The 15,729-nt window shown below is 44.8% G+C and overlaps 1 protein-coding gene across 4 annotated transcripts in view; it reads left to right on the top strand.

Moving 5' to 3' along the window:
• Window positions 1-15,729, top strand: part of LOC144286077 (uncharacterized) — a 184,909-nt gene that overhangs the window by 50,929 nt on the left and 118,251 nt on the right. The window contains exon 3 of one of the 4 annotated variants that reach the window (XR_013354171.1): window positions 13,654-13,735. The exons of the other annotated variants lie outside the window; for them this stretch is intronic. The gene's annotated coding sequence lies outside the window, so the exon portion shown is untranslated. The remainder of the gene's footprint in view (window positions 1-13,653; window positions 13,736-15,729) is intronic. 4 annotated transcript variants of the gene reach the window in all.

Here is a 15,729-nt window from a genome sequence, read left to right as displayed (position 1 = left end):
TCACAATCACCACTGGGCTATATGGATTCCCAATCCATTCACCTTAACTAAGCACTTGCATATGGTTTGAGCTATCCTTTTTATTTGTGAAGTTTTTTTTTTTTACTCGAATTGTAGGTTTTAATTAATTTTAACGTGGTGATGTACTCATGACTTCCTAATGTGGGTTTTCCGGTTTGTTCGAGATTACGGATTATAAGTGGAATGAAACAGCATTTCCAGCTGACAAGTGGCTCCATAGGGCACATGATGTCTCTTATAGTAAGCTTGTGACAATAGAACCAGGAGACTGTAGCCATGAGGGAATTGACAAAGGACAACCAGGGAATATTCGTCTGAGTACAGTCTGGAATCTGTACATAAGTAGATGGCTATTTGAAGGAATACAAGTTGTAACTGGTAAGAACGTTTTCCCAGACTCCCAGTAGGATTCTAGTCACTGTCTGATGAAAAAGGAAAGAATGGAGTGGTCTCATTCGTATAGGAAAGCATCCTCATGGCCAGTACCAAGGGAACAAGTGCAGACCAAGAAACTAGGATTCCTAGCCATCAAGAACTTGGAATGCTGACATGAAGGATAAGAGTTCTGTGTGTAGAGGCTTTGGATAGCTGGATCTCCAAAATATAAGAACGGAAATCCAAATTAACTTACTATAAACAAATACAGTAATTTTTTGATTTATGGAAGCTTAGAGTTTTAGAGCTACCCAGGTAATAATTTAAACAAGGTCTTATGAAAATTGGAGAATAAAAAAACTGTAAAGACAATAACTTGAGAAAATAGACATGCAGTCTATTTATTAAATTGAATACCTAAAAATTCAAAATTCCTGAAATAGGACATAATGGATGTGTTTGTCAGAGATAGAGAGCAAAGAATGCTAGGGAAATACATCAGTATTCCATAACATCATTTTTGTTTTTTTGATGTAGTTTGATAGTTCTTCCCTCCTTGTTCCTTGTATGAAGGTATTTATTTAATCTTCCCCCAAGTATACTCTGGTGAGCAGACAGCTGCCTTCTGGGGTCTGCTGTGTAGTAACTGGTCCAGCAGAGGCGTTCTGGGAAGGATGGGGAGGCATATTTTATGGTTAAATTTCAGCTCCAGTACGTCTGATAAAGCCCTGCTTCAATTGATTTGCTGTCCCCTGCCTTTTCCAGTGTTTCTTTCTTGGCTGATTGTTGTCCTTTTATTTTGTTTATAGCTTCCACTTATCTTCCCTTCTGATTCCTTGTATTTCACTTGGTTTCACTAAAATGCTGCATCAGTGAGCTCTGGGTCCTTTGCGCAACAGTGGGCTGAACCTGGGCTGAATCTTGCCTGCAGGGCCTTTCTCTACAGACTTCTCAGCGTGATCGCCTCCAGATTGAAGGGGACAGTCTGTCTCACAGCCCGAGGTCACTGAAGGGACTTCTGCTTAGCTTGTGTTCAGCCAACCAGGTGGGACCGGTGGGACCAGAGGGCTCATTTTGTAGTTTGTGTTTATGTGGGTTTTGACCCAGCAAAATGTATCATTATATCCCTTGATAGTGAAAGTCATGGAAGCCAACATGTGTTGGGTGCCAAGCATTCTGTCGAGCATCCCTGAAGCAATGTTTCTATTCACTCTTATAAAGTAGGTGCTGTTGCTATTCTCACCTTCCAGACTGAGAAACTGAGTCACAGAGTAGTTGTTTTCTCCAGCGTTGTACCTTAGTAGGTGACAGAGCTGGGACTTGAGCCCAGAACTGTCTGCACTTGTAACCATGCAAGTGTGGCCTTTCTCTCCTCCTGCATATGACCAACAGTGGCATTTTGGTGTGTGCCTTTCTGGGCAGCCTGTGTACAATCTCACATGTGTGCTCGCACACTCTCTGTCTCTCTCACACACATGTCCCCTGTCTCTCTCCACCAGTCTCCATCTCTATCACCTGCACAGAAGCATGCACATTTTTGCCATACTGAAATACTACATATGCTGTTTTATTGCCTGCTTTTCCCCACTAACTCACTTTGAGAAGGGGCAAGAGAGCAAAATAGATCATATCTCAGCCTGACCCCATCTGGATGGGGCCTCCCAGGCCTCCCGGTGCCACAGCCCCCGCCCCCTGCCAGCCCCACAACTTAGAGCATGAGTCACTACGGGAAGCTATAGAGGACAGCCTTTAAAAAAAAAAAAAAAAGAAAGAAAAAAAAAAAAAAGCTTTTATTTATTTATTTATTTATTTATTTATTTATTTATTTATTTATTCATTCTTGAGAGACACACAGAGAGGCAGAGACACAGGCAAAGGAAGAAGCAGGCTCCTCACAGGGAGCTTGATGTGGGTGGGACTCGATCCCAGGACCCCGGGATCACGACCTGAGCCAAAGGCAGATGCTCAACCACTGATCCACCACCCAGGTGCCCCAAGAAGACAACTTCTTTGGGACACCCACATGGTGACTCTGCAGGCCACAGGCTGGGTGGTCTGTGTGTCTCTAGATCTTGTTCCTGGGAGCCCCTGGAGTGGTACTGGGGACCCATATACTGATTGAGTCTCAAATGGTGGCAAGAGATGGGGGATCCCTGATGGCCTGAGTGGCCCGCTCTCCTATGCCACTTCTCCTCGGCTTCTTCATCTCCACAGGAAAGGATTCTAACCATGGCTTCATGACTTTTTGTTTTTCCTTTCCATGGAGTTTATTTGACTTTTTGTTTTTCCTTTCCATGGAGTTTATTTTCTTCCAGTTACAGTAAGGATAAAAATCGTTATAGAAACAGGAAGAGCAAAAAAGAAGAAAATCCAGAAGCACCCATGCCGCCCAATAGCTGTCAACATGTTATTTCTGATCGTGACTCCCTAGTCCAGAGAGAGGTGGTATAGTAATTTACTTGAAATATCAACAGTAGGGAAATGGCTATTAGTTCTACCACTACATATGGTGCTTTCTGTGCACAGGGATTTTAATGGCTATTTGGATTGTTTACTTACATATATTCTTAGAAGTAGAATTCTTAGAAGAGGCTCCTTCCTAGAAGTAGAAGTACTGACTGGGTCAAGGTTTTTGAAGAAGAGTTGTACCACCATCTGCCCCAACCAGAGGCATAAGGAACAAGTATAACCTCCTGAAAGATGAGTCAATGAGAACGGTGATACCAGGCCCTGTGGAGTTAATCGGTTTCTTATCACTGAAACTATTCAAGCAGAGGTTATTAGACTGGTTCTCAGAGGGGGCATTGTCATCATCTCTTTTCTGGTCATTTTGGAAGTGTGGGGGGGATTAATTTTGGTTGCCCTAATGATTTGGTGATGAAACATGTCCATTTAGAGGGCAAGTCCTACAGTGTGTGGGACAGACCCATGCAACAAGAACCTTTCTTGCCTCTTCCCAAATTTTGAATATCCTGTAAGAAGATCATGCAGGAAAAAAACAAAACAAAAACCTGTTTATAATTTTCTGTGCCTGGAACCTAAAACTGTTTTACATACAAATGCAATTTTTTTCATTTTTAAAATATAAACTTAATATTTTAGTATCTAGAATATATAAAGAATTTACACCAAAAAAACAAATAATCCAATTAAAAAATAGGCAGAAGACCTGGATGGACATTTCTCCAAAGAAGAGATCCAGGTGGCCAACAGCCACATGAAAAGATGTTCATCTTCATTTATCATCAGGAAAATACAAATCAAGACTACAATGAGATATCACCTCACACCTGTCAGAACAGCTAAAATCAACAACAGGTGTTGGCAAGGATGTGGTGAGAAAGGAACCCTCTTGCACTGTTGGTGGGAATGCAAACTGGTGTGGCCACTATGGAAAACAATATGGAGATTTTTCAAAAAGTTAAAAATAGAACTACCCTGTGATCCAGTAACCCCATTACTGGATATTTACCCAAAGAATGCAAGAACACTAATTCAGAGGCATACATGTACCCCTGTGTTTATTGCAGCATTATTTACAGTAGCCAAGATTTGGAAGCAATCTAAATGTCCATCGGTAGGGGAATAAATAAAGAGGATGGCGGTGTGTATGTGTGTGTGTGTGTGTGTATACACACATATATAGTCATATATATATATATATATGCCATATATATAAAATGGAATATTATTCAGCCATAGAAAGAATGAAATCTTGCCATTTGCAATGACCTGGTGGAGGTAGGGAGTATTATGTTAAGTGAAATAAGTCAGTCAGAGAAAGATAACACCATAAGATTTCACCTGTATGTGGAATTTAAGAAACAAAACAAGCAAAGGGGGGAAAAAAGAAACAAACCAAGAAACAGACTCTTAATTATAGAGAACAAACTGATGGTTACCAGAGTGGGGGCTCGTGGGATGGGGAAAATAGGTGATGGGGATAAAGGAGCACACTTGCTGTGATGAGCACTGGGTGATGTATGGAAGCAGGAATCACTACATTGTACACCTGAAACTACTATCATACTGTATTTTAACTAACTGGAATGAAAATAAAAACTTAAAAAAACAAAATACAAACTTTTCCAAAGTGCAACTAGTGAGCAACACAAAAAAAGATTATACTTTGTGTTGTTTGCAACTTTAACAAGATGGACCATCATTCTGGAAAATCACAGCCTCGATGGCAATGATGCTTATAATTTTTGACTCGCCAACAGATCTATAACTGCATTTGTAGCTGTTGATTCATGGTGCAACACGCACACAATAGGTAGATTTAGTTTACTTGTGTTCTGAATGTCAAATATTAGGTCGAATCACATGAAATTTTCATAGACTAGAAACCATTCCATATCAGTAATTTCATATGGTTCAAGTTAGTATTGAAGAGTGTCTTGATTTCCAACCCTACTCCCTGTTAGTTTATGCGTCTCCCCACCGCATGCTCAAGCATTCACATACTGAAATGTTATTTTATTACATTGCAAGTAAAGCATTCTATTCTTTTTTTTCTTTAAAGATTTTATTTATCCTTTTGAGAGAGAGCAGGGGGAGGCGGGGGAGGGAAAGGGAGAAGCAGACTCCCTGCTGAGCAGGGAGTTTGCATATAAATGCATTACTTTATCACTGAGTTTCTTTTGAGCAAAGGTAAAGGAGGCATAAAAATGTTTGTGAAAAGGGAGTGCTGGTCCATTAGGGCGGAGAAATACCAGGTTAGACATTTGCCTTCTGAAGGCAGGACCTATACCCTCCCACTCCATCTATGCACAGTGCTGGAGACCTTCCACACTGTAGTTACCATGTTCTCTTACGGCGGGCAAGCCAGGGCTTCCCTAGGTGTGTCTGCAGCAGGGGAGGAGGAGCTAACCCGGAGCGCACAAGCATCTCCTTGTGCCCTTATGTGAGTCCCTCTTTTCCTCCACCTCACAGCAATTCTACCGGGAAGGGAGGGCTTGGAGTGGTTGAGATACTTGCGCAAGAAGACACAGTACATAGCAGAGTGGCCAGATGAAATACGAGATGCTCAGCTAAGTTTGAATCTCAGTTTCAATGCATCTTAATGTTATGGTGTAAGTATGCCCCCAAATTATTGCCTGGGACAGTCATACTAAAATATGATTTCTCTTTGGTCGAACTTTATTAACTAGTTGTCCTATATTATCGTTAAATCTGGCAATCTTACTATGCTCTATGCACTTTACGCCCCCCTCTGCCATGTTCCTTGTTTTTCTTAGACGGTTCAGCCCTAGATTTTTATTCTAAAAGTATCTCTCTGGCTCCAGAGTGACCCCAGGGAGGGAAGGGGTGGGAGGCTGGAAGTCAGAACCCTCTGCTGGGGTTTGTGGGGCCCTGGGGCCTGGCTCTGATTAAAGGTGGGACCACCTTTCTCATTGGTGGGTTGGGAAGTTGAAACACACCATTTCTAGGGCCAGAGAATACTTATGGGGCTCTTGGGGTGCATCGATGACAAAACTGACCAACAGTTCCCTTTCCTTGGGGAGCTAACATTTTAATAGAGGAGAGACAAATAATATGTAGTAAGCACTATACTGCCAGCTACCCTTTGTTCAGCACCTCCTGTGGGTCAGGCTCTTAGCTGGAGACTCTAAACATGGCTTTTTCTAGTGTCCTTTTTACACCTGTCCTACCCGACATCCAGGGTTTGGCATGGTGTTGGCACGCTGGGTGGCAGGGGGGAGCCCAGGTTTTGGGGGCCTGGGAACTTCTTTAAGAAAAGTATATAATAGACTCCCCAGGATCTCAGAAGGAGCCTGTGCAAGAGGGAGGCCACAAAACTTTATCTTCAACAGCTTCCCTGTAAACATGGTCCTGGGCTGAGTTGATGATTATTGAATGAACAAACACCTAGTCTCCCCATTTACAACTGTGGATATTGGGGTTCAGAGAGGGGGAGAGACTTACCCAAATTCAGCAAACCAGGACGTGGCAGAGCTGATGTTGAGGCTGAGTTCGATGGGAAGAGAATGTGACCATGAGAAACTCCTCCACTTTCATCGAGAAAGGCCTGGGTTTAAATTTCACCCTCGTGATGACTTGTTGGGGAATTTTGGCCAAGTGTCTTAACCTCTCTGTACCTGCGTATCCTCATCAGTGAAACAGAGAAAACAATACTCCTTAGGGTGGCTTGGAGGTGAGCATTCAATGCTCATTTGGAAGAAGGGTCTCTTCCTGTTTAGACTCCTCCTTACACCTTCTGAGGGAAAGCAGGAGGCTCCCTAAGTGCTGAGAGCCACCTCAGGACCTTAGAACCTATGCTGAGGATTGGTGGGGAGGGATTGGCACAGGCAGCCAAGAGAAGGAGTGTGTCTGGAATGGCTCTGTTTTTGCCTCCTTTCTGGAGGACACGGCCATGGCTTCCTCTTCTCTCCCAGAGCCCCTCTTGCATAGTGTATAGTATTTTATACACACACACACACTTTTTGGTGTGCGAGGCACCACGGTGCTCAGCATGTTCTCTGTCTTAACTCTTTTAATTCTTATAACAACCCACTGAGGAAAGAACTCCCCATTTTATAGATGAGAAAAACTGAGGCACAGAGAAATTAACTTATTAGAGGTCATGTATCTAATAAGTGGTGGGGAAACTGGATTTGAACCCGGGTAGTCTGGCTCCACCTGGGATGACTATCAGAGCAGGTACCATCATACCCCTTTGACAGATGGAAAACTGAGGCTGAACTCAAACCCAGGATCATCTGATTCCAAAGCCCATGGGTTTCCTGTTCCATCAAGCTGCTTCCCAACCCAGGGCAAGATTTGATCCCGTGTCCCTCTGCTCTTGTGGGATGTCTGGTGACCATTTCCTGAGACATTCAGAGTTAAATTCTGGTCTCCCCTTGACCCCAGTCCTAACTGTCTTCACCCCAGCTTGCTGCAGCCTCCATCTGTGTAGAAATTGGGCGTGATGTCAGAGGCAGAATGTCCCTTGGGCCATGTCTGTGTGAAGATTCTGTGGAGTAGCAAAATGGGGGTGGGGGGAGTGGGAGGGGATGGCTGTGTGAGATCCCACAGCCTCCAGCTGTCCTGTGTCTTAGGGCTTGTCCGCTTTGTTGCCATATCCTCTGTCCAGTGCAGGGGAGGTGCTTGGTGACACTGTGTGAGCAGTGATGGGCACTGGGTCTTTCAGAGGTGTCCTGTCTGTGAAAGTGTTTGAATGGCTGGTGCCCTGGAGGCCACAGGCCTGGCTATGAGTCGCTATCTGCTACTGTCCGGTTGGGCCCCCTGGACAAGGTGCTCCCTGAACCTCGGCTGGATAACAGCAGCCCCTACTTACTTAATTCCCTTCTCCTCTTCCCAGGGCCCGAGGTGCTTTCTTTTCTTCTGTCTCTCCCTCCTCTTCCTCCCCCTCTTCCTCTTCCTCTTCCTCTTCCTCTTCCTCCTCTTCTTCCTCCTCCTCCTCCTCCTCCTCCTCCTCCTCCTCCTCCTCCTCCTCCTCCTCCTCCTCCTCCTCCTCCTCCTCTCTTCTTCTTCTTCTTCTTCTTCTTCTTCTTCTTCTTCTTCTTCTTCTTCTTCTTCTTCTTCTTCTTCTAATTGTGGCAAAATATACAGAACATGAAATTCACCATGTAACCATTTTAAAGAATACAGTTCAGTGGCATCAAGTACATTCATGTGATTGTGCAGCCAGCACCCGCATCCATGTCCAGAACTTTTTCATCATCTCAGATGGACACTGTACCCACTTGACTGTGACTCCCTCCCCGCTCATCCCCCACCTTTCATAACCACTGTTCGTTCTACTTTCTGCCTTGGTGAGTTTTCCTCTTGTAGATACTTGGTATCAGTGGGATGATACAATATTTATCTTTTTGTATATGGTTTCTTTCTCTTGGCATGTCTTTCAAGTTCATCCATGCCATAAGGCTGCATGAGAGGCACCTGGGTGGCTCAGTGGTTAAGCATCTGCTCTGCCTTCAGCTCAGGTCATGATCCCAGGGTCCTGGGATCGAGTCCTGCATCAGGCTCCTTGCAGGGAGCTTGCTTCACCCTCTGCCTATGTCTCTGCCTCTCTCTGTGTCTCTAATGAGTAAATAAATAAAATCTTTAACAAAAACCAAAACTTTAGGGATCCCTGGGTTGCGCAGCAGTTTGGTGCCTGCCTTTGGCCCAGGGCGCGATTCTGGAGACCCAGGATCGAATCCCACATCGGGCTCCCGGTGCATGGAGCCTGCTTCTCCCTCTGCCTATGTCTCTGCCTCTCTCTCTCTCTCTCTGTGACTATCATAAATAAATAAAAAAATTAAAAACAAAAACAAAACAAACCCAAAACTTTATTTACAAAAGCAGGTGGCTGGTTGGATTTGGTCCATGGGCTATAGTTTGCCAACCCCTACTTAGCCTACAGTCAGTTAGCAACATTTGTCAATAGAAGGCAGATAGAAAAATGTATTTTTAAAAAATTTTTATCTTTTAAAGACTTATTTAACACAGAGAGAGCACAAGTAGGCAGAGTGGCAGACAGAGGGAGAGGGAGAACCAGGCTCTGAGCAGAGAGCTCGATGTGGGACTCGATCCCAGGACCCCGGGATCATGAACTGAGCCAAAGGCAACACTTAACTAACTGAGCCACCCCGGTGACCCTGGAACATATATTTAGTTGTACCTGGTACAGTTTCTGTTGCTGCTATTCCTTCTCCCCCTTTTCTTCTCTCCTTCCCCTCCCTCTTCTCCTTTTCCTGCCCCCTTCCCCCATCTCTCCTCCTCCTCCTCTTCCTTCCTCCTCCTTTTTTTCTTCTTTTTCTTCTTTTTCTTCTTATTCTCCCTCCAACCTTTTAAGAACGTAAAACATTCTTAGCTTACAGACCATACAAAAACCAAACTTTGTTGACCTCTGGATTAGATAAAAAGAAGTTGAGTTCCTGATTCAAAGAGTATGAACACTAAAAAATCTCTTGATGAATGCGACCTGATTGCTTTCCAGAATGGTGGTGGTTCCAGTTTCCACCCCCATCGGCAGTGCAGGCAGGTGTCCATCCTGTCTTACCCTCCCCAGAGCAAGAAGTTTCTTTTACTCAATCTTTGCTAATTCAATAGATGAGAAGATCTCATTTTAATTCACATTGTTTTGATTCCTAATAGGTTGAGTATTTTTCCTTTTAATTATCCATTTGTATTTCCGATTCTGTAAATGTTTTCTTTGTGTGTGTGTTCTTTGTGTTTTTTATTTGGGATCTTATTTTGCATGACTTTTTGACAGAAAAGATTTTAAGTGTTGTCACATTTGTTGCAATTATTTTCCCCAATGTTTTCTTTTGCCTTTAATTGTGTTTACAGTTATTCTGATAGCCAGAAGTGCTTAATTTTTATTTATCTTTTCCTTTGTGAGTTCCATTGCCCCTTTGAAACTTTCCCTTTTGGCTTTGTGAATATTCATTCTCCTGCTTTGCTCTCAGCCCCCTGATATCCCATAAACAGTTCAGGGATGCCATGGAGAAATGCGTCAGTATAAATATTATCAGCTGAAACTCACAGAAACTCAGGCCAACAGTGGTTTAAGCCAGTGGTTCTTGAATTTTAGCTCATATCAGCATCACCTGGGGAGCTTGGTAAAACTCAGATTGCAGCACCCCCCTCGCCCATAGAATTTCCAGTTCTGTAGGTCTGGGGCGGGGCCTGAGAATATGATTTCAAACACATTCCCAGATGGTACTGATGCTGCAGGCCTGGAGCCACACTTTGAGAAACTCTGGCTTAAACAATTGAGATATTAAATTGCCTCAGAGAACCAAAACAATCCAGAAGAAGGTGGTCCCAGAGTTGGTTTAGCAGCTCAGTGTTATCAAGGTCGAGGCCATGTCTTTGCTGTCTACTGGCCTTTTCCTCTGGACTGCAAGATGGCTGCCAGAGCTCCGGGTGATTCTTACTTACACATCATTCCAAGCCGGAAGAAAGGGGAAGAAGATGACAAAAAGCTTCCTTTTAATCATCTGTGTATGTTGCCCCTTTGACCAAAGCTTTTTTTTTTTTTTTTTGACCAAAGCTTTTAAGCAAACATCTAGTAAGAAGAGAGGGTGGATTTGAGGTGGGAGATAGTCTCTGTCTTAAGAGCTTTCCTGCATTGGGTGGCAAAGTGGATAGTTTCAAGCCCTTGGACCCTCAGCTGGGGGCCCTGTGACCTGTGCTCTATCAGGATGTCCAAAGGACCCAGAGTCAGGTTAGCTTGGCCTCTAGGCTGGATCTGATTTTGGCTTCACTGAAGTAATTGGATTTCTGCCTTGTGTCTGATAAAAGGCTGGACTCGTCTCCTGTTCTGGTATTTGGATGCTTTCTTGTCTGAATTCCTGGCTAAGTAATTAGCCTGGATCTAAGCTGGGAACCCTGCTTGCTTCTGCCCATCTTCTTCTAGTCAGAGCCCTAACTCCTGATTCTAGTCCAGTGCTAGAAAGCCTCACTACCTGTTGACAGGCATCCCGAGCACCGTTTCGCCTGGATACCCAGAGACCTCCCTCAGCCTGGCTGCCACGGCCTTGGGGAACAGTGGACCCAAGCCTCTGAAGGCTTGCTGGGATCGGGTAGGCTGCTACATTTTTGCTTGTTGACTCAACTTTCTCTTATCTTTGATAACTGGTGTTTGAATTATTTGCAGCCTTCCTTGGAAGGCCAGGGCTGGCTCAACCTGCTCCATCTGGAGTGGGAATTGAGAGTAGAAGTTCCCACCTCAGACCCGAGGGAATACCACGGGCCCAGAGGAACAGGCTAAGGCAGCGTCTCAGTGCAGGGGAGAATGAGGAAGAGCATTTTGAAGCCCTAACTCTGAAGGGCTTCAAAAGTGGCTTACCTATGAGGACCCAAACTGGTTTAAATGAAAGAGCTAATTGGGAAGTCCAGGGGTCCGGCTCATTGCATGTGTTCAAGTGGTATCTCTAGAATCCGGATGTTCCCATCTAACAATTTGGTTTCCTCTGGGTTCACTTCTTCAGCTGGCACTGCCCTCGTGGTCACAGGATGGCTGCCAGCAGCTCTGGGGGCTGCATCCTTTCCACTTTCTTTCTAGATGAGAAGGAGAAAATTCACTTTCCTGAGAGTACAAAACAAAAGTCTTAGAACTGAGGTTTGTTAGCCTGATATGGGTTGTTGTCCTTCCATGAAAGCAGCCATCAAGGTCGGAGGGATGTGATGCTCTGATGGGTTAATGCTTTGTCCTGGAATTCAACCCTAGAATTGGGAGCAGAATCAATCCCACCCAAACCACGTGGCTGAAATAGAGCTAGAGTGCTTTCCAGGGGGTCCTCAGGGAGCACTGCTGGGGGGACCAGGCAGGGGTGGACGCAGGGAGGTCATCTGCAAATGTTTATCTAACTGGACATTGACCTTGGCAGTCATAGTTAGAGGCTTAAGGTGACAGCCAGGATCTTAAAATCAGAAGGAAGCATGCAAGGATTGAGGGATGGAGAGGAAGGGATGCTTCGACTTCCAGAGGTGCGATGTGTGACTGGGTAAGGCTGGCTGGAAGGGCCAGGAGCAGGCGGGTGGTGGCTGTTCCAGCTCACTTTGCAGACCTAGTTCTGGGTTAGCCAGTTTCTTCTCTCAGAATCTCCTGGCCTGCCCACCTTGCTGTGCTTAACTCTTCCAGGTCCAGGGTGAGGTCCCCATCTTTTCCCACAAGATGCACTCAAGCATCATGCTTTCCCTTGGGCAATACAAACGCTGTTTAGAACATTCATTGCCAGTCAGGGCTGTGCCTCCTTCCAAAGCCCTTTGGGCTTACTGTTCTTGTTATTCTCTGCGACTCCAATATAATTTGTCTGCCCCATGTGATATATTTCTGCTTGAGTTTAGTCCCAGAAAGAAGTTTGTGGCCAGAGATGCACTTGAATGCTTTTCTATCATCAGCAGACAAAACGAATATAAAGCTAACGTGTGTTTCCATATGGGGCCACGAGAGTGTCCAAGGTATAAACTGCTGTTCCTCAGGTGCCTGCTGGTATCCTGCTGGCATCTCCTTCCTCTGTTCCATTTATGGTGTTCATTCCTTTCTTGCCCCTAATTATCACGGTTCCTGTTGTGTTTAGGCTTAGGAGCCTCCTAAACCCTTTTGGAATCAATCAGAGAAAATTCGAGGGAAGTAAATAACATGTGATTTGTTTTCCCTTATGTATTGGTTTTCTCAGCATGGAAGAGAAAAATTCAGACATAAACTTTGTCTGATTAAGATCAAACGAGGTTCTCGTATTTGTTCTTTTTTCCCCCCTCATTGCTGCCCCTCCTGTCTTCCTCCCTTCTCCTCCTCCTATTGTGAAAGAGTATTTGATCCCTTTTCGGAAGGGGTAGGAGAAATGTTGGGGCTCAGAAGTGGCTGGTGGAACATGCCTGCTTCTTAACTTCCTCTGGGGTGGAAATTCATTTAAAACTTGCAGTTTCCAAAGTGGCTGCCAAAGCCACAGCACTGGGGGGGCCAGAGGGTAGGAGAGGGGAGAGGAGGGGCACTCAGAATCTCAGAGGACAGGCTGGAGCCAGGAAGCTGGGGGGATGGGTCACGCCTCATGGAGCCCATCCCTTGAAAATATCCTCAAGTCATAAAAGGGAGTGTTAATCGGAATCGGTAAGAGAGCAGACCCCCCCACCCATGGCAGCCTCTAGTGGGGCTTAGATCCTATCGTGTCATATCTCTGTTAAAACCCATAGAAGTTTCTATTTCCTTCTCCATGAAATTCAACCTCCTCCTCCTGACTTTCAGAATTCCCCATAACAAGGGTCACCCTACCAGGAATACCTAGCATGGCTACCCCACCCAATGCAACTCTTACCATTAGTTCTTTTACCTTCCCAACACACACACACACACACACACACACACACACACTCACTCTGCTTCATTGGATCGGAGCAGATCTGAACTTGAGGTCCCTATTTACTCCTTCAGCTCCATGATCTCGGATACACGTAGCCATTCTGAACCTCCTGTTCTCTTTAGGCAAATAGAACTAGGGGATGTTAACTGAAGTCTGGAGGCTCTGCATCCATTTTCACCCATACTATCTCTTTGGTGGGCATATCCCAATTTTCCTCTGGGAAAATTCTTGGTCCACTTTTGGTCCATGGATCTCTGGGTAGAGTTGGTTATGCTCCCAGCTTCAGGAGTAGAACCCATGATCCAGTCTGAAGCTAAATGCATCATAAGCCTCCGTGCTCCCTGATTGCCTCATGGGCAAGTGACACACTGGTCCAACCAAAATGGATCTTGGGACTTCTGGGAATGCTGGGACATAGATGTTTGCTTTCTTTTGGCAGAATGTGAATCTGGAAGATATGGTTGCAGCAGCTTGAGCTCGAGGGGTCAGGCCTGAAAATGAACCAGCCTGAGGGAGTAGAGGTGAGCTGGGGAAAAGAAAACATGTTGAGTGCTAGTGTGGAAGACCAACGTTTACACTGTTGTGTAGTCCGTCTTGGGGCTTTTTCATCTTGCAAATCTGAAACTCTACATCCATTGAATAATTCCCCATTTCCTCCACTTCCCTGTCTCCCCAGCCCCTGGCAACATTCTGTCCCTGAGTTCAGCTACTCTAGCATCTTCTACCCTCTACAAGTGGAATCATATACTATGTGTCCTTTGTGTCTGGCTGTCTTTCACTTAGTATAATTCCTTCAAGATTCATCCATCTTGTAACATGAGTCAGAATTCCTTTCCTTTTCAAGGCTGAATACTATTTTGCTGTATGTGTGTGCCACATTGTTCATCTGTCAATGGACTTTTGAGTTGTTTCCACCATTAGGTTATTGTGAAAGATGCTGCTATGAGCACAGGTGTGCAAATATCTTTTTGAGATCCTGCTTTCGGGATCCCTGGGTGGCGCAGCAGTTTGGCGCCTGCCTTTGGCCCAGGGCGCGATCCTGGAGACCCGGGATCGAATCCCACATCAGGCTCCCGGTGCATGGAGCCTGCTTCTCCCTCTGCCTGTGTCTCTGCCTCTCTCTCTCTCTCTCTCTATCATAAATAAATAAAAATTAAAAAAAAAAAAAAAGAGATCCTGCTTTCAATTCTTTGGTGGGGGAGGTGTATACCCAGAAGTAGAATTGCTGGATCATATGAGATTTAATTTTTAATTTTTAAAAAAGATTTTATTTATTTATTCATGAGAAATACAGAGAGAGAGAGGCAGAGACACAGGCAGAGGGAGAAGCAGGCTCCATGCAGGGAGCCCAATGCGGGACTCCATCCTGGGACTCCAGGATCACGCCCTGAGCCAAAGGTAGACGCTCAACCGCTGAGCCCCCAGGTGTCCCTAATTTTTAATTTTTTGAAGAGTTGTCATGTTTTCCATGGCAGACTCACCATTTTACATTCCAACTAACAATGCACAAGGGTTCCAGTTTCTCTCCAGCTTTGTCAACACACTTCCTGACTTGTTAGGCCAGCACAAATTTGCCTCCTTTGGGGCACTGATCTCTGACACCAGGGATGCCATATAACTCAGATCCTGGTTATATGTGGGCCTCTGTGATTTCAAGTAGACCTTTTAGGTCTTTTCATGTCTGAATAGAGTTTCCTTGAGGTTAGGCCTCCCTGAGCCCCTGGTGACTAGCATGGGGCTGAGCACTCCAGAGGGGTCAAAATCGCTTTTTGTTTGGTATCTTTATGGGACTGTTCTTTACAGAGATCTTGTTTCTGAAGCATTATCTAGAACACAGGAGGTGGGTGGGGTCATGAAAACAGCATGGGCTTTAGATTTCAATCCTGGTGCTGTCCTATACAGCTGCGTGGCCTTGAGTAAGCCACCCAAGCTCTCTCAGCTTGTGTTTTCTCACATATAACACAAGACTACATTACTTCTCAAACAGGTCTCTATTTGTTGAAGTTACTGGATCAGAGGTGCTAGGGATATAGAAGTCCTCTTCTTTGCCTTGCCAATACTGGTGGGGGCAGATGTCACACAAGTGGGATATAGAGATAATTGAGAGCATGATATATTGACTTTTGGAATATTTGAGGATAATCAGCCTTCCTAGACAATCCCCAAGTTTGTTTTAGTCAATGGTACCAGGGTCCTCCCTACCAAAGGGGACCTAACCTGCTAGTAAATGACTGAATAATTCAGCCACATTTCATCTTGACATGACAGTTGATGTATCCCAATCCAAGACTCACGTTGAATGGCTACCCTAGTTCTGGGTTAGGCTTCCTTCAGGAAGCCTTCCTTCATCTTACAGCACTTGGACACATCTCCATGTTAGTTTAATTGGTTTATTTTCCTGATGGGGAGTGTCAGTCAGCACACAGTAGACTCTTAAATGTTTGCTGAATGAATGAATGAATCCCAATCCAATCAGGGACCCTAAAGAAACAGGCTGCAAGAGTATAGTAGGAGA

This window comes from Canis aureus, chromosome 16 (genome assembly GCF_053574225.1).
Source record: "Canis aureus isolate CA01 chromosome 16, VMU_Caureus_v.1.0, whole genome shotgun sequence".
Lineage (NCBI taxonomy): Eukaryota > Metazoa > Chordata > Mammalia > Carnivora > Canidae > Canis > Canis aureus.
The sequence above is the reverse complement of the archived record's forward strand: the minus strand, read 5'-3'. Positions and strand labels throughout refer to the sequence as shown.